Raw genomic sequence first — 23124 nt, 5'->3', positions numbered from 1 at the left:
GCTGTCATCCATTTATTAAACTTCTTTGCAGCCACATGCAATGTGTTGACAGCTGTCATACATTAAATAAACTCATTTGCAGGGACATGCAATGGGTTGACAGCTGTCATCTATTTATTAAACTTCTTTGCAGGACCATGCAATGTGCTGACAGCTGTAATCCATTAATTAAACTTATTTGCAGTTACCTGCAATGTGTTCACAGTTGTCAAACATTAATTAATCTTATTTGCAGGAACATGCAATAGGTTGACAGCTGTCATCCATTTATTAAACTTCTTTGTAAGCATTTGCAATTTGTTGACAGCTGTCATCCATTTTTTTAAACTTCTTTGCAGGGACATTAAAGTAGTTGACAGCTGTCATTTGTATTCTAAACTCTGTTGCTGGAACACAGAATGTGTTGACAGCTGTCATCCAGTTTTTAAAATTATTTGCAAGGAACATGCAATAGGTTGACAGCTGTCATCCATTTTTAAACTTCCTTGCAGGCACATGCAATGTGTTGACAGCTGTCATCCATTTTTAAACTTCCTTGCAGGCATATGCAATGTGTTGACAGCTGTCATACATTAATTAAATTTTTTTGCAGGTACATGCAATGTGTTGACAGCTGTCACCCATTTATTAAAATTCTTTGTAAGCATTTGTTGACAGCTGTCATCCATTTTTTAAACTTCTTTGCAGGGACATTCAAGAAGTTGGCAGCTGTCATTTGTATTCTAAACTCTTTTGCAGGTACATGCAATATGTTGACAGCTGTCATCCATTTTTAAACTTCCTTGCAGGCATATGCAATGTGTTGACAGCTGTCATACATTTATTAAACTTCTTTGCAACCACATGCAATGTGTTAAGAGCTATCATCCATTTATTAAACTTCTTTGCAGGCCCATGCAATGTGTTGACAGCTGTCATCCATTAATTAAGCTTATTTGCAGGTACATGCAATGTGTTGACAGCTGTCAGACATTAATCAAACTTGTTTGCAAGAATATGCAATAGGTTGACAGCTGTCATCCATTTATTAAACTTCCTTGCAAGCACATGCAATGTGTTGAGCTGTCATCTATTTTTTAAATTTCTTTGCAGGCACATGCAATGTTTTGACATCTTTCATACACTAATTAAACTTATTTGCAGGTAGATACAATGTGTTGATAGCTGTGATCCATTAATTAAACTTATTTGAAGGAACATGCAATAGGTTGACAGCTGTCATCCATTTATTAAACTTATTTGCAGGTACATGCAATGTGTTGACAGCTGTCATCCATTAATTAAACTTATTTATATGAATATTTATTTATTACATTTGTACCCCGCACTTTCCCACACATGGCAGGCTCAATGCGGCTTACATAGTAACAATATAAAAATTTACAAGTCATAAGAAGAATATACAATTTGTAGTAAACATAATATTAATGGGGTTAATGGGTAAGTATTAAAGATCATAAATGTTAAAGTAAATTATAAAGTAAGTTGGATAAACAGTTCATTTCAGGCACAAGAGATAAAGGGGTAATGCGTTAATGTTCATTAGTGACAAATTGATTGAAGCCATCAGGTGTAGAGAATTCGGTTTTATCTGGTTCTGATATAGTTTTGATGATTAGGTCATTTATGATGGTTCATTATTGTGTCTTCTTGAGCAGGTTAGTCTTTAGTAACTTCTGGAAGGCTGTTAAATCGTGCATTGTTTTTAAGGCCTTTGGTAATGCATGCCACAGTTGCGTGCTGATGTAGGAGAAGCTGGATGCATATATTGATTTATATTTAAGTCCTTTGCAACTGGGGTAGTGGAAGTTCAAGAATGTGCATGCTGATCTTTTTGCGTTCCTGGTTGGCAAGTCTATGAGGTCTGACATATATACTGGGGCCTCACCATGAATGATTTTATGAACCAAGGCACAGATTTTGAACGCAATTCATTTGTTCTTTCAGTGGGAGCCTGTGAAGTTTTTCTCTTAGGGGTTTGGTGCTTTTGTATTTCGCTTTTCCAAATATGAGTCTGACTGCAGTGTTTTGGGCAGTTTAGAGTTTCTTAATGATCTGTTCTTTGCATCCAGCGTAGATGGCATTACAATAATCCAAGTGGCTTAACACCATTGGTTGTACCAGACTGCGGAAAATTTCCCTTGGGAAGAAAGGTTTAACTCTTTTGAGTTTCCACCTTCCCCCTCCGATCCACTCACCCCCCCCCCCCACCACCACATATACCACCAGGCAGTAATAACCTAGTACCACTGACTGGGAACAATGGAGGAAGAACCCCACCGTAACCAGAACACCACCCAATCCCCCCTCCCCTGGCCGCCCCCCACAAAAACCTACTCACCCCCCCCCATTTCCCCTGCTCCTCCAATCACACACCCCCTTGTTCCTAATCCCAACCTGTTATCTAACAACAACAATACATTACAGGAACATAGCCTATAAGAATCAGGGTAACACTAACAGAGCCTAAGCAAAGAAAAAGAATACAGCCAGTCCAAACAAGTAAATCAGGTATCTTCCTGAGCGTTCTTATTGTGGCGGGAAACTCACTTCCATTTTTGAAGCTTGACCCTGGCAGTGGAAACCACGTCAACTGGTAGAATATCCTTGTTCATCAATCCAGCACCATGCAATATCTTCCAAACATCAGGTAGCAAAGGAATCCACATCAGGTAGCAAACAAATTCGATGCAACTTGCCCTCCACAGTAAAACAAAGGGGAATGCCCAGCAATATGAGATTTTGTTCTTAACCAGCACTTCCAGCGCAGGCTTCTTCATAGCACGTTTCTGAGACAGAGTAAACCGAGACAAGTCCTGAAAGACCATAACTTTGGCTTCATTATATTCCACAAAAGGCACCTGGTGCGCCCGTTGCAACACTTGCTCTTTAACCAGAAAGGAGGCAAAGCAAAGAATAATATCACGAGGATGGTTGTCCGCTGGTCTCCCAAGGGCCCTATGTGCCCTTTCGATTGCCATGTCCTCCAACCCCAGCAATTTTTCACACACCACTCACACAATGGTAGCTACATCCTCTTTGTCTCCCGATTCAGGGAACCCACGGAGGCGGAGATTGTTCCGATGCCCACAATTTTCTAAATCATCTATTTTATGTTGCAAATCCTCATAAGAAGCCAGGAGCTTTGTTAAGCGAGCATTGGCCCCACTCAGCTCTGATGATTTATACTGTGCCAAAACTGAAACCTCTTCTTTCTGGTGGATAATAAAAGGAGCTCATTGTGAACACTATCCACCCTAAAAGGTTGTTTTGTGGCTGTACATGAGGAATAGTGATATTGAATAAATAAGTGCATGTTTGTGTCCCTAGTCATGCATCCAAAGATGATTTAATCCTTTCAAGAAAGCTAGTTAATTGTTTAACTTATTAGTGGAACATAACCACAGAGGCATGGTATGGTCGCATTTTCAATGTGGTAATACTAGGGCCCTGCTAACAAACAGGTTATTGTCAGTTAGTCTTCACTGGATCAAATTTACTTTCCTTGTGCCATCACTATCCAGTTGGATAGGCAGTGTCTTAAAAAGTGGAGGTTTTTTTTTTACATATATATCCCACATTATCCCATGCAAACTCGGGTTCCATGTGGCTTACATTTGAAAATACAATGAGACAGAATAATAGAATTCAGCAACATCATGAGAGCAAGTAGATGGATATGTCTGAAACATTTAACAAAGCTGAGATTTGCATATATACTCAACTGGGCATTTAAAAGTCAGTTATTTAAACATTATCACATGCACACACATATTGCAAAAGTAAATAACTTCAACAGAGTACATCTAATTGTTTTTTCATTTCCTTTTTTCCATCTTCCAAAATTCCAGACAGCAAATCTACACATCAGTACAAAGCAGTCCAAGTCAGAAACAATACAGTTTATATTTTATTTGTTCAACCACCCTCAGGTTTCGTCTTTGGGTTGCATGTAAGGTCTAGAGTGGAGTGGAGTGGAGGAGTGGCCTAGTGTTTAGGGGTGGTGGACTTTGGTCCTGGGGAACTGAGGAACTGAGTTAAATTCCCGGCACAGGCAGCTCCTTGTGACTCTGGGCAAGTCACTTAACCCTGCATTGCCCACCGCATTGAGCCTGCCATGAGTGGGAAAGCACAGGGTACAAATGTAACAAAAAAAATAGATAAATTAAACCCATCAAAGTTTTAAGCAAATGCCCCAAATATGTAATACTTAGCAATGATGGAATAGTCACATAGCAGGCAGCCAACAGATTTATTTTCCACTAAAAATAATTAACTTTGTATGAACTTAGTGGCTAAACGTATGCTGTTTGCATTTACATCCAAACAGACTTTAAGTAGAAATAAATATATATAACAGAATTGGCACATTTAGACTGATTCCGGACTTCTGCATGAACGTAGCTCATCTCTCATTATTCAATACCTCTCTTAAGTAGTAATAAAAATATCAAGTGCATATTTAAAATATACCACTGCATTCCACAAAAAAGGAGCATATTCCCACATACTATTTTTCTCTTCTGATCTACGCACAGGGAAAAAAGATTTTAAATGCTCCCAGGTTTCAACCTCGGTAAGGTTTAAAAAAAAAACCCCTTTGTAGTTTAAAATAAAAACTGAATGTTGAGCACCTGATTCTTTTAACATGATAATCTGTTTTGGTGGCCTTTTACTACGTAAAAACATCTCTGCATGAATACAATGCCTGCTAGGGTGTCCCTATAACCAGCCCCTCGAAATGACACATCGATTATGATTTAAAAGTAATTACTACTCTAACCAATTAAAGGTTATTGTGTTCTGACAGTTCCTGTGTACATCCATATGCTTCACAAGCCAGCATATTTCTGTAACCGAGATGAAATAAAAATACTACGAATAAGCATGCAGCAGTGGATAGTTTGTTTTGGTGTCACCAATAATGGTGACTGCATGGGAGGGGGGGCAGCTTCAACTTTTGACATCATACCATCTCCTGTTTTCATTAAACCTCCTTGACGCCAAACAGTGAGATTTTTCAAATGGTGCTGCTAGGCCTAAATATGTTTCATGTTTCTTTGCAAATGAAAAAAACCCCAATATATAATATTTGATTTCTTTTTGTGCCTCTGAAATTAAGACAATTCTCAAATGAATGTGCTATGGTAACTAAGCTCTCCAGGCTAAGAATGACCCTCTGTTCAGTGGCTAAAATTATGTACATCATAGAAGCCAATTTTTCAAAATGATGGGGGATGCTAAACCCTAGAAATTACTCCTCTCTGGATACAGTCAAGGAGTGTGCTTAATATTGGAAGTGCTTAAAGCACCCACAGGGCAGACTCATATGATGCACATAGATTTCACTACTATACTTGTAGGTGCAGGAAAATTAAAGAGTTAGGGGGAGGCAAAATACTTCAACCACTTGGTTTTTTCTTCTGGTAGGCTTGCCTTTCATGAAAGCAGTGATCAGGTTCAGTACATTGGGGCTCCCCTGTGCAGCGTGCAAGAGAAAGGGCTCAAAGAGAATATAGGACTAAGCCTTAAAATGCGTCCTAATAAAGAGATTTGGCCGTTCTGTTAGGCTGCCAAGTAAGTCCAAGCACCAGTGCCCGACAACATCTCTGCAGCTTCATGCTTGCAGCCAGGACCAAACCTGTGTACTTTCAAACAGTGGCCACGCCTTCACCTCCTCCTTTATCTCTCTCGCCCTAGCCCAACACGTCGACCACCTCTCCTTCTGCTAGGAGGACTAGTGTTTTTAAAATGCAAAGGTGTTAGCGATATTAAATTGTACAATCCGCAGTGTAACTGTACAGTCTATAGCTCCAAGCACGAGTTGGCCTTTGCCCTCAACACGGGGTCACTAAGTCATCCTAGGTGAGGCGTCACTGTTGAATCCAAGCTCCTCACCTCCATTCATGCATAAGTGTGTGTGTCTGTGCATGAACCGGAAACAGAAGGCACTTCCTCCCGGGGCTGGAGTGCTGGAATCCAGGCCGGGCTTTGTAAGCGGCTGAGCTTGCTCTAGGGAGGAGGAGGAGGAAGGCCCCCCCCCCCCCTCGGCATGCACTTGATTGAAGAGCCGTGCATGTCAGGAGCTGCTGTGGGAGGAATGTGTTGAGTTGGCCTTTGTTTGGGCAGGAAGGGGGGGGCCCCAGCAGCGATCTTGGAAGAAAAAGCAGCGAAAGGCAGTGGTGGGGGCGCCCCGTGCCGCTGCTCCTCCTCCTCTTCCTCGCCGGTGCCCGGGAGCCTGGGCGCGCGCGCTCTTGCCTTTGTCCGAGCTCCTGTCTTCCGCTGCTGTGTAGCAGCCGGGAGCCTGCCCGAGTCCCCCGGCCCCATGCACCAGAGCCCGGTAGGATCCGTTCAGATTTGTGCTGTGCTCGGGATCCAAGTGGACACTTTGAACTAGTGCTCATCTCCCCCTTCCCTCCACCCCCCCCCCCCCCTCTTAACTGTTTTTAAGTTCGGTGTAGAGTGATTTTAATTGTCTAATATCAGTTGTGCATGCTACAGGGTATATAGCAGGCATGAGGCAAAGGCTGGAGGACCATCACTGAGATGTGGACGGATTTTACGAGTTCAGGTTTTGTTTGATTGGTTTTAATTGTGCAATCAACAGTGTATACTCTGCAACCTATAACTGTTACTAGGTAAGGGCTAAGGAAAACGTGCTGCGATGCAAGGACTACTTTTGCAAAGCATCTCTGGCCGAGGGACCTCCAGAGACACCTCAAGAATGCGAGCATGCTCCACAAAGAGCTAGTTGTGAACGTGCCAGATTCTAGAACTGAATTAGTTCTGTAATTTAACATTTTAGCGCTAGTATTAAATTTGTTGGGAAATATTGGGCTAGCAACAAGTTTCAAAGAGCTAGATGCCAAGGCTAGGCATCACCACTTAGAAGGTTTTAATACCTCTGCAGTATTTTATGTGTGTTTTTTGCACTGAATTTCATATCTACTAATTTTTTATGGTCATTACATTAATTCACAGTAATTTGTATTGCTTTATTTTCACCCTTTATCTTTAGCTATCATCCATCCCAAATGATGTGCTGTAATGGTTCTAAGGAACTCTTGCTGGCCCCAGTGCTTTGTTGTCCAAGTTGCACCCTCACTGCAGCCTTTGGCAGAGGTTGCTAGTTTGCCCCAAATATCTTTCTCCCTGGGCCTGAGCACACCCCCTTTCCCCTTGATTGGCAATAGATTTGAATTCAGTTCTGTAATGTTAACCCTGTAAATGTTTTATATAAATTCAGTCCTCTTCATTTGCAGGATACAAGAACAGTGTGTGGGTAAGGGTTCTGCTGAATAAGGAATTTTCCCATAAGAAAAAACGTGATTAAATGTGTGTAGTGTGTGAAAAGCACCCTAGTTTGGGGATACTCAGGTACTATCAAACCCAGTCATGTAGCATTAATAGTTTGTGAGTACAGGAATGAATGCAACTTTATTCATTTTCAGTAGGTGGCTGTATTTCAAGATTGCCATCTAGGATACTTGAGTCACAAGTTCACTAATTATGTCCATGAATATAAACATACTAGTACTTAGGTGCATTTTTAAAGCAAGGCTTAGATTTCATTTGTGTGACTTAACACAGTGATAACAGAAAAATTGTGTATGTTTCTACTATGAAAAATTACTAAGGAGGGGAGAGCATGCAGATCAGGGCTCAAGGAATTTTCTGTTTTGTTTTTGGGTGCATCTTAGAGGGGAGGATTGTTTTGAATAAAGCGGTAACTGCACATTATGTACAGCTTCTTTTCAGCATTCTGTTGGGTTGGAAAGAATACAAATTGGTGTTGCAAGTTAATCACAGTTAACGCTGCAATTAATGCATTATGGGACCCTTTTACTACCCAGCGGTAGGGCTATTGCCAGGTTTGCACACAGGAAATCGGCCCTACTGTCGGGATTGCTCAGGAGCCTGGCAGTAGTTCAACGCTAGGAATGAGTTTTTTTTTATTTTCTAGCATCAGGGGTGTGCCTGGCGATAATCAGGCAGCACCGGAGCCCTCACCGCCTCCTATGGGCTCCTCCAGCAAATGGCTACACGCCAATCTGTTTTGTTGGTGCACAGCCATTTACTGGCCCTTTAAAGAAAATGACCTTTTACTCACAGTAGTAAAAGTTGGCCTTGGTGCACGGCAGTTCTACACACAGGCCACCTTTTACCATCATTTGGTAATAGGACCTTTAAGTTATTAATCATGGTTAAAATAATCAGTCATGTTGCAGTGTCTCCTCCAAACACCTCTTCTGCTCTTTTCCACTCCCAACCCCTGTCCTCAACATAATCTGGCATATTTTCTCCCCACCCGCGATTCAACATCACCCCCTCCCTCCGCACTGGTTTACCTTAAAGGTGGTCTTCTGTTGGTCCCTGGCAATGACCTCATTGTACATACGCTGCCTGCGGCTTGGACTGAAGCTTTCCCTTTGACCTGTCCTGGGGATCAACAGAAGATCACCTTTAAGGTAGACTGGTGGGGAAGGGGGATAGATGGTGGAGGGAGGGAAGCGAGCTACAGACCTGCAAGCAGGACTGGAGAGGCTACTAGTGGAAGCTATGGCTGAAGTGGTGAGCTCCAGTAGCCATGAAAAGAGCTTGGTGCTGCTCATCACCAAGTTTGTGTTGCTGCTGAAGGAGGTGGAGTGGAGGGGAGGAAGGGATGATGAGAGAGAATGGACCCCTAGGGAAGAGAAGAGGGAGGAAAGGGAGAGATGGTGATTTGAGGGTGAGAGGGAGGGATTATCAGTCCTTTTAAGGAAGTGAAGGGGGATAGGATTAGATAGATCACCTTTCTGTGGTTACAATCCAAGTGGTTTACATATGATATACAGGCACTTATTTTGTACCAGGGGCAATGGAGGGTTAAGTAACTTGCCTAGAGTCACAAGGAGCTGCAGTGGGAAATAAATAAAAATACGTTTAATTGTGCGATTAACCCCGATTAAAAAATTGAGAGCGCTTTTCCAAAACTCAGTCTATTTTTTGTAAGTTTTGAGCTATGCGATTAATTTTATTTAAAATGAGTTTTGACGCAGGAGTAAGATTCAGTAAATCTTCCCTTAATGAACCAAATTAATTGCATAGCCCAAAACTTACAAAAAAATGGACTGAGTGAGTTTTGGAAAAGTGCTCTTCAATTTTAATTGAAATGCAGCCCTAAAAAGAATAAATGATTAATAATTTGAAAGCATGATTCCAACTTGCTTTTCCATAAATCTTTGAGTCAAAAAACAAAAGCTTGCTCACATTTAGCAAGGCTGTGGAGTTGCCGTTGGTAAATATTAGGGCTGTACATTGCATTAATAAATGCAATGAACACGTAAAATGTTTAACATCCAGCATTGCTCTGGCTGCACTTCTTTCTTCTCTCCTCTGCAGCTTCTTCTCCATGCTTCTCATGGCCACTGCATTCAATTCAGGCTGCGTGTCACCCGACTCCAAGCCTCTCTCTGAAACAGGAACTTCCTGTTACAGAGAGGCTTCGGCACCGGCGACACAGCAATATGCTTTCACTACAGCGGCTATGAGGAGCAGGGAGATGGAGTTGCAGAGGAGTGGAGGCTGCTGGAGAGTTTGCACTGCCAGCAGAGAAAAAGGGAGAAAGATACGGACTGCACTGGGAGGGAGTGGGCAGAAAGAGAAGAACCAGGGATGCAGGGAGGAGGGGGCAACGGCGGGAGAAAGAGATGAAGAGCGAGCGATATGGGAGAGGGGTGGCAGCGGCAGCAGAAAGAGGTGACAGCGGGAGAAAGGAGAAGAGCCAGAGATGCAGGCTAATGGGGTGCTAGAGAGATGTGCCAGAGAAGAAAGAAGAGGTTCCAGGAGAAAAAAAAAGGAAGAGAGAGAAAGATGCTAGAAATAGGGATGGAAGAATCAAAGAAGGGAGATGATGCTCATAGAAGAGAGGAGAGAAAAAAAAAAGCAAAAAAAATGGTAATCATGGATGGAGGGAAGGGAGGACATAGTGCCAGGTGAGAGAAGGCAAGGGAGGAGAGGGAGATAGGAGGAGATGGAATCAAAGTTCTTGGATGAATGTTTAGGATCAAGTGATCAACCCCACGATTAAAAATTTTAATCGATGGACAGCCCTAGTAAATATGTGCTCCAACTTAAGCTTCAAAATAAAAACTTATAACATTATAATACATTTGCCATATATCATTTTATTCTCTCTCTATCTATATACATACACACATTTTGTTCTGAGTTTAAAGCCTAAATCAGTAGGAGTCAGTCGACAGTAGAAAAATAGAGGAGTCATAGGTTTGGTGTACCGACTCCACAGCCCTCCATTCTAGATAGTTTTACGTTTTTTTCTTTTTTTTTTCTCTGCACTGTGTGATTTTCTTTTAATGGCCAATGGAATCCAATCACCTCAAGAATTTCCAACCCAATGAAATGTTGGAAAGAAATTAGACATTTTTTTCCAATCCCTTATGTCTGTCTGCCTAAGTGCAAAATAACTGAGAATTTATTGAAATGAGACCAGATTTGGCATGGAGGAAAATAGCAGTGAAAAGACACATCAAGTTTAAAAATGGACCAGACTGGAATGGAAGTTTTGGAGAAATTAAGCCATCTTAAAAAATGGCCCAGTGCATTTTTATGAGAGAAGTAATTCCAGCAGTTGCAGCATACTGACTCTGAGAGGTTAAGAAATTGCACCTTTTCCAACTGCTCATTCCTCCCCTCTCATCTCCTGGTCACTGACAAACAGATAGCCATCACAAATATATACAAAGATGTGCACTCATAAAAACATAGTAACATAGTAGATGACGGCAGAAAAAGACCTGCATGGTCCATCTAGTCTGCCCAAAATAAACTCCAATCTTGAATTTGTACCTGTCTTTTTCAGGGCACAGACCGTATAAGTCTGCCCAGCAGTATTTCCCGCCTCCCAACCACCAGTCCCGTCTCCCATCACCGGCTCTCGTACAGACCGTATAAGTCTGCCCTCCCCTATCCTAGCCTCCCAACCACCAACCCCTCTTCCCCCCACCTGCTCCACCACCCAATTTCAGCTAAGCTTCTGAGGATCCATTCCTGCTGCACAGGATTCCTTTATGCATATCCCACGCATGTTTGAATTCCGTTACCGTTTTCATCTCCACCACCTCCCGCGGGAGGGCATTCCAAGCATCCATCACCCTCTCTGTGAAAAAATAGACATCTTTTTTGAGTCTGCCCCCTTCAATCTCATTTCATGTCCTCTCGTTCTACCGCCTTCCCATCTCCGGAAAATATTTTTTTGCGGATTAATACCTTTCAAGTATTTGAACGTCTGTATCATATCACCCCTGTTCCTCCTTTCCTCCAGGGTATACATGTTCAGGTCAGCAAGTCTTTGGTCATACGTCTTGGAACGCAAATCCCATACCATTCTTGTAGCTTTTCTTTGCACCTCTTCCATTTTTTTTAACATCCTTCGCAAGGTACGGCCTCCAAAACTGAACACAATACTCCAGGTGGGGCCTCATCAACGACTTGTACAGGGGCATCAACAATTCCTTTCTTCTGCTGATCACACCTCATAGCCAGACCTCACGGTGGGAGGGGGCCAGAGCCCGAGGTTGGGGGCACATTTTGAGTGCTGCCCTACCGTCCCCCCCTCCCCCACCACCTAAGCCTTGCCTCCTCGTCCCCTCCCACTGCCTCGCCTCGCTTCCCTTACAAACATACCTTTGCTGGCGGGGGTCCCCAACCCCCGCCAGACGAAGCCTTCTTTAGCGCCGGCCGTGTTCGCTGCCTGCCCCCTGCTCTTCCTTCTTCTTGCTCCTCCTGTGCACGCTGACGCTGAGCAGGGAGCAGGCAGCCAATGCGTCCAGCGCTGAAGAAGGCTTCGGCTGGCGGGGGTTGGAGACTCCCGCCAGCCAAACCAGGGGCCCGGATGAAATTTGCAGGGGACCAGGCCCCTGTGGCCCCCTGTAAATACGCCCCTGCTCATAAACACAGCCACACACGTACATAGGGGTTGGAAATAATTCCTTGAGGGATGCTTCACATGCTTTTCCTACCAGGTGAAAAAAAATGACTTTTCCTCACTTAGGGGCCATTTTACAAAGTCGCATAAGGGTCTATGCGCGTGCAGCACATGGTAAAGCAGCATTACTGCCCGGCTAGCGCTTGCGCCTGTTGGTGATTCAGAGCTTGGCGCACGCCGAAAACCTGTTAGAAAATAATTTTCTATTTTCTACCGCGGGGGTGTTCCCAGTGGTAATCAGCAGTTGGCACATGCTGGGCGGTTACCACTCAGGTAATGCGTGAGCCCTTACCGGTAAGTCAGTGGGTGTTGTTAAGGGCTCAGGCCGTAAATAGATGCACACTGGTTTTCATTTTGCTGCACTTCCATTTCCCGGCCCAAAAAGAAAACCCCTTTTTTCCAGATGCGGTGGAGAAATGGCCCAGTGTGCGTCCAATACACAGGCCCACACTAGCATGGACCACTTTTTGGTGCGCCTTTGTAAAAGGGCCCCTTAGACAGAGTGCATCCTCTGCCTTTAAACAGCTTTTTGGTTTATTTAGGACTTTAGTGCCAATTACCTTATCAGATGTTGATGAAGAATGTTTTCCCTTTTCTTGTTTGGCTATCTATTTTCAGGATAAATTATTAGGAATTTAGTCTGTAGTTGATCGCAGAGCCGTAGCCAGACCTCGAGGTGGGGGGGGGGGGCACATTTTGGTCTCCACTGCCTTGCTGCCCCCCCCCCCCCCTCTACCGCCACCTGACATGAGAGGAAGAGAGAGCGAGAGAGCAAGGCAGGCAATGCGGTGGTGCCGCTGCAGACCAGCACTGGACGAAGTCTTCAACTGGTGGGGGTTGGGGATCCCCACCAGCCAACCAGAGTAAATTGGGGGGGGGGGGGGGGGGAAGGCCTCTGTGGCCCCACCTAGCTACGCCACTGGTTGATCATTCCATCTAGGCTTCGGAAACTTCTCTAGCTATCCCTGCTGACCGGCACTGGAATGCCTTTTTTTGGGTTAGTGCTATGGAAGCTAAGGGTTTATTATCCAACCTCTGTTTCTTCTTGTCTATAAGAGAGTTGCCCTTCATATCTTATCTTATCTTATGAAATCGCCACCATCCATAATTATTCATTCTTACATCTTTTGTTAACTCTTTATTACAACAGGGCCTCTATCCAATTGAATTAGGCGGAATTATTCTTACTCCTGTTCTTAAGAAGTCTAATTTTGGTCCCTGTGCTTTCAGCTAATTTTAGATCGGTGGCCAGCATTCCATTATTGGCTAAACATTTAGAGTCTATTGCAGCTTCTCAATTAACTTCTTATTTGGATAGACATAGCTGTTTAAGTCCATTACAATTTAGATTTCGATCTTTCCATAGTACAAAGTTGGTCTTGCTTGCTCTCTCGTTTCAGATGCCAGATCTTTTTTGGCTAGAGGTATTCTACTTATTTTACTTCAGTTTGATAGTTGATTATGATATTCTTCTTTTTAAGCTTAATTCCATTGCCATTACTGATAATGTTTTACATTGATTTAAAGAATTTTTAATAGATCTTACAGGGTCAAAATGAAAGATATTATCTCAGAATCTTGGCATCAACCATGTGGAGTCCCAGAGGGTTCCCCATTATCACCCATTCTGTTTAATGTTTATATGACCCAGATGGATTTTGATTTTTCTTGTCTAGGTGTAAAATGCTACTCTGACATTATGTTTTTGTTACTTCCAGTTGAGAATGGATGGAGTGACATTTCATCAATGGTTATGTCTCGTATCGCTAAACTTAATCATTCCAGTCTTATCCGTGGATTTAAATTGAACACCAATAAGACTAAACTACTCTGGTTGGATAGAAATATTGATTCTGTTCCTGATTCTATAACAATTTCTGATAGCCTTTCTTTAAAGGTCTTTCTGTCAAAGATCTTTGGTGTCATTTTGGGCACCACTCTTTCTTTTGAACCTCAAGTAAATCACATTACACAAGTTGTATTTTTCAAACTTTGTCAGCTACGTTGAATTCATCATTTCTTTCATGCTTATCATTTTGCTACCTTGGTGCAGGCCACTGTATTATCTAATTTTGACTATTATAATATTTTATATCTATCCATTATTTATTTATTGCATTTGTATCCCACATTTTCCCACCTATTTGCAGGCTCAATGTGGCTTACATAATAACTGTATAACAGGTACAGAGTGACAATGTTGAGGTTCGTGTAGGATAAACACATCAAGGAATAAGGAGGAAGGGTTGAGTTGTGATCAATTTGAGTCTTAGTTTCAGTGAGTTTTGAGATCGAGTCATTTAAGTTGGGTTATCAGGGTATGCCTTTTTGAATAAGTAAGTTTTTAGTGATTTCTGAAAGTTTGATAGTCGTGAGTTGTTTTCAAGGTGTATGGTAGTGCGTTCCATAGTTGCGTGCTTGTAAAGGAGAAGCTGGATGCATAGGTTGATTTCTAGTTAATTCTTTTGCAGCTTGGGTAGTGTAGGTTTAGGTATGTGCTTGTTGATCTTGTGGTGTTTCTGGCTGGAAGGTCAATGAGGTCTATCATGTATCCCGGGGTCTCACCATAGATGATTTTATGCACTAGAGTACAGATTTTGAAGGTAATCCGTTTTTTGATCGGGAGCCAATGTAGTTTTTCATGTAGGGGTTATATTAAACTTCATTCAAAATCACAGATCTTACAAAGTATAGCAGCAAAATTGATATTGAGACTTAAAAGATTGGATAGTGCTTCTTGAGCTCTTACTTCCGTCCATTGGCTCCCATTCCAAGTTCGTGTTATTTTTAAATTGTCCTGTATAATATTCAAAATGTTTGATGGTTTTGTTCCTGTTTATATTCTAGATTTTTTTTTTTCATTTCCTACAGTTAACAGTTTTGTTAGAACTAGGGATCCATTTCGCTTGTTTCTGCCTTCTTTCTTAGCAGTCGGATACAAGCGTTATCTTGAGGCTTCTTTCATTTATCAAGCTCCTCATTTTTGGTAACTCTTCCATTAGAACTACGCTCTTTGGGTTCTTATTATTCTTTTTGCAAAAATCTGAAACTTTATTGTTTAAGACATATTTGGGTTAATTTTGTTATATCATTTTAAAAATTGTTACCTGCTTTGAACCACGTTCTATGGGAGTTAGCGGGATACAAGAGCTATATTACATTACAAGCTCTACCCCCAATCTGCTGTACTGCCCTGTCCCTGTTTGGCTGCTCTTAGTGATTCCAAAGTGTATTTCATTTTTGTTGTAGATTCTACCATGAAATTGGTGACTGAACTGGATAGCATTCTTAATAGTTGATATGTGTGTTGGCACCTAGTAACTGAGCTGTGCACTTTACTCTTGAACAAGAAAACCTAAAAATTCCACAAAAAGGGCCCTGTTTACTAAGCAGTGCTATAGGCACGCTAATGTTTTTTGCACGCGCTAATGCTAGATACACCCATAGGAATGTGGGTGTCTCTAGCATTAGCATGTGCTAATTTTTAGTGAATGCTAAAAATGCTAGCTCACCTTAGTAAAAAGGGCGCTTAATATTTTAGAATTTTGCAGGCTTTATTTGCCCTCATAGCATGCTATAATCACTCTTTTTGAGTAATAAATGATGAAGTTGCAATATAGAAATCTTTATTATCAAAGATGCAGAACATTTTAAAGTTTTGTGCAGAATTTCCCCGTCATAAATCCTTACCTTGTTTCACTGCCTCCATCACACCATCTCTTTCCTTCCCTTCCCTTGGCTTGATCACCCCCCCCCCCCCCAAACACACACACACACACACACAGCATGCATGCACACACAGGTTTTCTCTATCACTTAGCCCCCTCCAGACTCAACAGCCCCTTTCCCTGTTCTCTCTCTGCCAATCCTCTCTGTGGAAGACCATCAGATTTTATTCTCCTGTTCTTGCTGTCCCCCCACCCACTCCATTCCCTCTCCCAGTCAGTTACCAGCTTATTTTTCAGACTGTTCTCAAGATTCAGTAGGTGAACAGCTGCATCTCATTTTTAAGTAGCCACAGAAGACTGAATCATCCTGCTCCACCTTAAAGCCAAGAGGAAGCAGGGCCACTATTAGGCTTGAGTGGAGCACACTGCTTCTTTCTCCTGCTAGCTCTTTAACACCAAAATTATCTCTCACTGATAATGGAACCTTGGGAACAGAAAAATGGGGGAAATAGAGACAGGCTGTGCAACCACATGTGTTCTCTGAGTTTATCTCACAGGTACAATAGTCACCTTGTTTTGCAGCTCGTGCACCTGACATTGCTACTCTTTTTTTGCCTTTTGAATTTGTGAAATGCTGCTGCTTCTCTGCAGCACTGATGCTGCTTCCTAGTTCATGTGCTTAATTCTGCTCAGCAATTGCAAAATTCCCTCAGGAGTGTAGTTTGCAGCAGGTTGCTATGTGTACAGCTGTTTAGTGGTGGAGAAGCACAACAGTGGCATCTTGTGGCAAAATTGCAAAACTCATCCTTTGAAATTTGTTGCCAGTGACATCTAGTGGTTAGATATATTATCACACTTGATTTTATTCTTTTCAAATCAATGGAATGTGTGGGTAGTGCTCCATTCAAACAGCCCTGGCCCCCTCTCCTCTAAGTTAGAGACACACTGAGGCAACATATATACACATGCACACATGAAGGAGCTGGAAAAAATTCCATGTTCTGTAGAGAGCTGACCTGAGGACTGCATTTGTTTTGTGTGTGTGTTTGGGGGTGGGGGGTGGGGGAGGTGGTCTTTGCAAAATATAACACTTGACAACAATGTTAATGCATACTAAGTTTTACTAAAAGATCCCTTAGGTCATATATATAGGATCCCTTCTTATGAGAGATGGTCATATGTATTTCAGAAGCAATCCTATAAAGAAAAAAGTTATTTTTCTTTATAGGATTGCTTCCATAAAAATGTTTGGTGTATTTTTGTAATAAATGCACAGTGCTATAATATCGTACTGAAATTTATATTGATCCCATAGCATTTCAAGTGACTTGGCTTTTTAGTCTGCTAAATTAGTGTTTTCTCTATGTAGTAATAATTTTTTGCACTCTTGTATCTGCCTGTTTTGCTTCTTTCATTAACAGTCTGTTCCCTCTCAGCCTTAGTTGAGTTTAACAGCTTATATTGGCTGGTTAGAGAGAGGTGTAACCACTTGACGAAGGGAGGTGTTGATGCCCCTGTACAAGTAATTGGTGAGGCCCACCTGGAGTATTTTCAGTTTTGGAGGCCGTATCTTGCTAAGGATATAAAAAGACTTGAAGTGGTGCAAAGAAAAGCTACAAAAATGGTATGGGATTTATGTTACAAGACGTACAAGGAGAGACTTACTGACCTGAACATGTATGCCCTGGAGGAAAGGAGAAACGGGGGTGATATTATATAGACGTTCAAATATGTGAAAGGTATTAATTCACAAACAAACCTTTTCTGGAGACGGGAAGGCGGAAGAACTAGAGGACATGACTTGAGCTGAAGGGAGGCAGACTCAGGGAAAATGTCAGGAAGTACTTTTTCATAGAGAGGGTGGTGGATACTTGGAATGCCTTCCCACGGGAGGTGGTGGAGATGAAAACGGTAACAGAATTTAAAAATGCGTGGGATAAACACACAGGAATCCTGTTCAGAAGGAATAGATCCACAGAAGTTTAGCAGAGATTGGGTGGCAACACCGGTAATTGGGAAGCAAAGCTAGTGCTGGGCAGACTTCTACAGTCTGCCCTGAAAATGGCAAGGACAAATCAAGGTCAGGTATACATATAAAGTAGCTCATACAATGAGTTTATCTTGATGGGTAGACTGGATGAACCGTACAGGTTTTTATCTGCCATCATCTACTATGCTACTATGAGGGGCATTTTTGAACGAAACGTCCGTTGGGATTTGGACGTCTTTGTAAAATGTCCAAATCCAGAGGCTGGGATAAGCGTATTTTCGAAAAAAGATGGACGTCCATCTTTCGTTTTGAAAAAACCAAGGACGTCCCTAGACTTGGACGTCTTTGACTTTTGGCGATTTTTGAAACCAAAAACATCCATGTCTAAAATGACCAAGCCATTTGGACTTGGGAGGGGCCAGCATTTGTACTGCATTGGGCCCCCAGACATGCCAGGACACCAACTGGGCACCCTTGGGGGCACTGCAGTGGACTTCATAAAATGCTCCCAGGTACACAGCTCCCTTACCTTGTGTGCTGAGCCCCCAAACCCACTACTCCCAACTGTACACCACTACCATAGCCCTTACGGGTGAAAGGGAGCACCTATATGTGGGTACAGTGGGTTTTGGAGGGCTTGCTGTTTCCTCCACAAATGTAACAGGTAGGGGGGGGGGGGGTATGGGCCTGGGTCTGCCTGTCTGAAATGCACTGCACGCACTAAAACTGCTCCAGGGACTTGCATGCGCTATCGTGGACCTGAGTATGACATCTGAGGCTGGCACGTAATATTTTTAAAGATGTTTTTTAGGGGGGGGGGGGTTAGTGACCACTGGGGGAGTAACGGGAGGTCATCCCCGATTCCCTCCAGTGGTCTTCTGGTCATTTCGGGCACCTTTTGTGCCTCATTTGTAATAAAAACACGTCTGGGTAAAAATGTCCAAGTGTTAGACATGGACATCTCTGCCTTTTTCCATTATAGCTCAAAGACGTCCAAGTCATAGGCACGCCCAAATCCCGCCTTCACCATGCCTCTGATACGCCCTCCTGAGATTTAGACGGACTTCAGTTGGGGACGTCCAAAATCGGGTTTCCATTATACTGATTTGGATGTTTCTGAGAGATGGACGTCCAAGTTTCGATTTATGTCGAAAGATGGATGTCCATCTCTTTCGAAAATGTGCCTATACGTATTGTCCCTGAATATTTAAAGGTTTATATTCTCATTAAATAATGAACAGCTTATTCTAGATTTCAGAGTTCCTGAACATCTTCCAGCAAATGTTCCTGCGTTTTGTATGTATATAGCAAGATTTGTTGCACAATAAATTTCATACTTATAATTCTTTTAAAAATTTGCATTAATTTGGGACTGGAAGTAGGTATTGCGTTTATGGGTTGTTGTGGCTTTGGGATAATAGATATTAAACTGCATGAATATATCTAAATAGAATTAGGATTAACAGCTGTGATTTTGCACTGATGATATGGATACTCCTTAGGATACTCACCAAAGATAAAACAGGTTAAGACAAGAGTCAACAAAATAGTTTGGCAGGGTTGTTCCAAGCCTGTTCAAGGGCAGGGTTGACTTCTTCAGGAAGAGAGCATGGGAATGGTGAGACATCGTTATGATGAAAAGTTGATACCATTCAGTACCTTTTGGTGATTTCTGAGGATGGTTTGTGTGATGTGCATGTCTGTACATTTCTGATAGGCAAATGAAGAATTGCTAATGAGCTGTAATCTCTGCATGCAGATCCCATCTGAAGTTGCTGTTTTATAGCAGAAGAAAACTAAGTATGTGTCTGACTGTAACATGACTAGCTGCCAGTTGCCACTTGGGTGTTAATGAGGTGATAACTTTATTTACTGGTGCAGACTGGGTTGGGGACTGAATTGTATTGAAGCTTAGGAATTAAAAGAAGAAGCAAAACAAGAATAAGACAGTGCATTTGCACTAAGTTCATGTGAGCTGACTGTTTGAATCCTTGGAACGGTAAACAAAATTACAGTACTAAAGGAAGTTAATGTATATATTCTCAGGTTCATTTAAAAAGCATCCAAAGAAGGAACTTGTCTGGTCTGAATCTCATTGATGTCGTTGTTAGATAATATTTACAGAGCCAGACAAACATAAGAATTAAAAATTCTTGCCAAGAATCCCGTTCAGGACCCTGACTTGCGGGTTACATATGAGTGTTGTATTTGTGATTCTGTGGTGCAGGATAACCTTTTTTTGTAATGATTGACCGAAGACTTTGTACAGATACATTGAGCACAGTTTTACCAGGCTTTTTCTTCTGCAGTAGAGCTGTTGTTGTGACAGGGACATTTAGAGGCATATTTTCAAAGCACTTAGACTTACACAGTTATGTAGGTCACTATCCTGCTTATAATCGAACGAGAAAAACGCCCAAGTTCCGACCTAAATCGGGAGATGGACGTTTATCTCACAAAAACGAATAACGCGGTATAATCGAAAGCCAAACTTGGACGTTTTCAACTGCACTCCATCGCAGAAGCGTACAAAGTTGACGGGGGCGTGTCGGAGGTGTGGTGAAGGCGGGACTGGGGCATGGTTATCACCCAAACAGAGATGGGCGCCTTTCGCCGATAATGGAAAAAAAGTACGCATATGTAGCTAGAATTTAGGGCACTTTTCCTGGACCCTGTTTTTTCACGAATAAGGCCCCAAAAAGTGCCCTAAATGACCAGATTACCACCAGAGGGAATCGGGGGTGACCTCCCCTGACTCCCCAGTGGTCACTAACCCCCTCCCACCACAAAAAATGTTTCACAACTTTTTATTTTCACCCTCAAATGTCATACCCACCTCCCTGGCAGCAGTATGCAGGTCCCTGGAGCAGTTGTTAGGGGGTGCAGTGGACTTCAGGCAGGTGGACCCAGGCCCATCCCCCCCCCTACCTGTTACAATTGTGCTGCTTAATGCTTAGTCGTCCCTCCCCCCCAAACCCACTGTACCCACATGTAGGTGCCCCCCTTCACCCCTTAGGGCTATAGTAATGACTTGTGGGCAGTGGGTTTTGAGGGGGATTTGGGGGGCTCAACACACAAGGGAAGGGTGCTATGCACCTGGGAGCACTTTTACCTTTTTTTTTGTTTTTGTAAAAGTGCCCCCTAGGGTGCCCGGTTGGTGTCCTGGCATGTGAGGGGGACCAGTGCACTACGAATCCTGGCCCCTCCCATGAACAAATGCCTTGGATTTATTCGTTTTTGAGCTGGGCGCTTTCATTTTCCATTATCGCTGAAAAACAAAAACGCCCAGCTCACAAATTGTCGAATAAAACATGGACGTCTATTTTTTTCGAAAATACGGTTCGGTCCGCCCTTTCACGGACTCGTTCTCGGAGATAAACGCCCATGGAGATAGACGTTTTCGTTCGATTATGCCCTCCATGTAACTCTGTAAGTCTAAGTGCTTTGAAAATGAGCCCCTTGGTGCCGTCTAAAAAATTTTTGCATCAATGTACATTTTTCACATTCTGCTGCCTAAAAAATACAGGTAAAAATGTATTAAAGTAGGAGTTTAAGTCTTCACAGCCTTTGACTTCATACCTGGTGTAAGCATCTTTGGCAGCAGTAATAACTGAAGTAATTTAGAATAGGTATCTACCATCTTTGTGCAGTGGGATGATGAAGTTTTTGCCCATTCTTCTTGTCAGAATACTGAAGTTCTTTTAGGTTGCCAAGGGATGGTCTTTACACTGCACTCTTCAAATCATGTCATCGATTTTCTATTGAATTGAGGTATGGGCTTTGATTGGGCCACTCAAGGACATTTGCTTTCTTCTTGCTGAGTCCCACTCCATTGTTGCTGTTGCTATATGTTTTGTACCATCGTCCTGCTGAAAAGGAAATCTTCTCATTCTCAGGTCTGTGGCAGGCTGGAGCAGGTTTTCTGCCTGAATCTGTCTGTACTTTGCACTATCAATCTTTTCTTTGCTCATCAGAAGCCTCCCTGTTCCTACAGCTGCAAAAAATCCCCACAGCATAATGCTGCCATCACCATGCTTTACTATAGACACAGTGTTAGCTTACCACAGCCTTGAAAAAGGGCCCCTTTGTGATCTTGCAAGTCAGGTACATTTTAGATAGTAACTCGTGCACCCAAATGGAACTGGCCTTGAGCTTAGATTTGGAAAAGGCTTATAATCTAAAATCCAAAACCTGTACGTTTAGAACATTTTGCATATATTAGAGATGTGTATAGTAAAATTCAGATTTTTATTTTTGGATTTTTCAGAATTTTTCCTGATATTTGGGTGTGTTTTAATTTTGTTTTACACACTTGTTTTAATTTAAAAAATGATTAACGCATTAACATACAAACATACATAATATCATGTGCTAAACACTAGAGATGCCCATAGGAATATAGGCAAAAATGTTACCACAGCTTAGTAAAACGCCCTATAAAATGTTTAAGGTATGCAAATGAATGAAATTCGCACTAAGGAACACATCCCTTTTTGTTTTTTTCAGTTGTGGTTTTAGTGTACAACGGGGGTGATATGTACATTGACTTCTTGCCATAGATGACTGGGTAATACTAAGGGGGTCTTTTACTAATAATTAGCCCGTCATATGCAGGAGGGCCCATAGGAGAAAAAAATGAGCCCTGTGGCAGATAACGTGCAATAATCATTAGTAAAAGTTCCCCTAAATATCAGTTTTTCTGTAATAATGCTGTGGATTTTGTGCATGCAGTATTTTATAAGATTTCTACAGTACAGGAATTGGTCCATTATCCTGTTGAGAAACTCTCTCCTCAGATTTTGATCAAGGCAAATTTTTTTGTTGTTGTTTTTCCACTGAACATTTTTCATTGGTCCTCATTCACATGAGAAACCCATTTACTTTATACAATACGTATATAGTCCTGCATCTACTGGGTTTACTATAACAAATAACTGGGAGCCCTTTTACTAAAGCTTAGCGTACATTAATGTCAATTAGTGTGTGCTAAGTGCCAAATGGCCCATAGGTATAATGTAGGATGTGCAGCATTTAGTGCACACTAATTCTGTTAGTACATGCTAAGTTTTTGTAAAAGGACCCTTTAAATATTAATCTACTCGTCAAATATCTGATAAAGCCCCCAACTTTAATTTTACCTCCAACTGACAACAAATTCAGTGCTATCATAGTATGATACATTCTGGTTTTGGAGCACCTAGAGAGTCATCAGTGCTTCCGAATTTTTAACCCTTCAGTTAACAAAAGTAGTTACAAATTTCACCTCAGATAATGATGTTAATAGGACACTTTTACCTCCGTCTATGTGGCTTTTTAATATAGATAGGAGTACTTGCCTGTTGCATTATCCTCTATAAATGAAAAGAAAGGAACACAGATTTCATGAACCTTTTTGTCATTGGCTGCTTTCTTGTATGTCATTTTCTCCAAACCACACTTCCATTCCTTAAGGTAGATGGGTGTGGAAGACCACACTCCAT

At 42.1% G+C, this 23124-nt stretch overlaps 1 protein-coding gene across 1 annotated transcript in view; it reads left to right on the top strand.

Moving 5' to 3' along the window:
- Positions 1–6264: 6264 nt before the first annotated feature.
- The window catches only part of LOC115460185 (myb/SANT-like DNA-binding domain-containing protein 3), a 52087-nt gene continuing 35227 nt past the window's right edge, over positions 6265–23124 (top strand). The window contains exon 1 of the mRNA XM_030190018.1: positions 6265–6340. The gene's annotated coding sequence lies outside the window, so the exon portion shown is untranslated. The remainder of the gene's footprint in view (positions 6341–23124) is intronic.

This window comes from Microcaecilia unicolor, chromosome 1 (genome assembly GCF_901765095.1).
Source record: "Microcaecilia unicolor chromosome 1, aMicUni1.1, whole genome shotgun sequence".
Taxonomy (NCBI): domain Eukaryota; kingdom Metazoa; phylum Chordata; class Amphibia; order Gymnophiona; family Siphonopidae; genus Microcaecilia; species Microcaecilia unicolor.
Note: the sequence above shows the minus strand (reverse complement) of the source record. Positions and strands in the feature narration are given on the sequence as shown.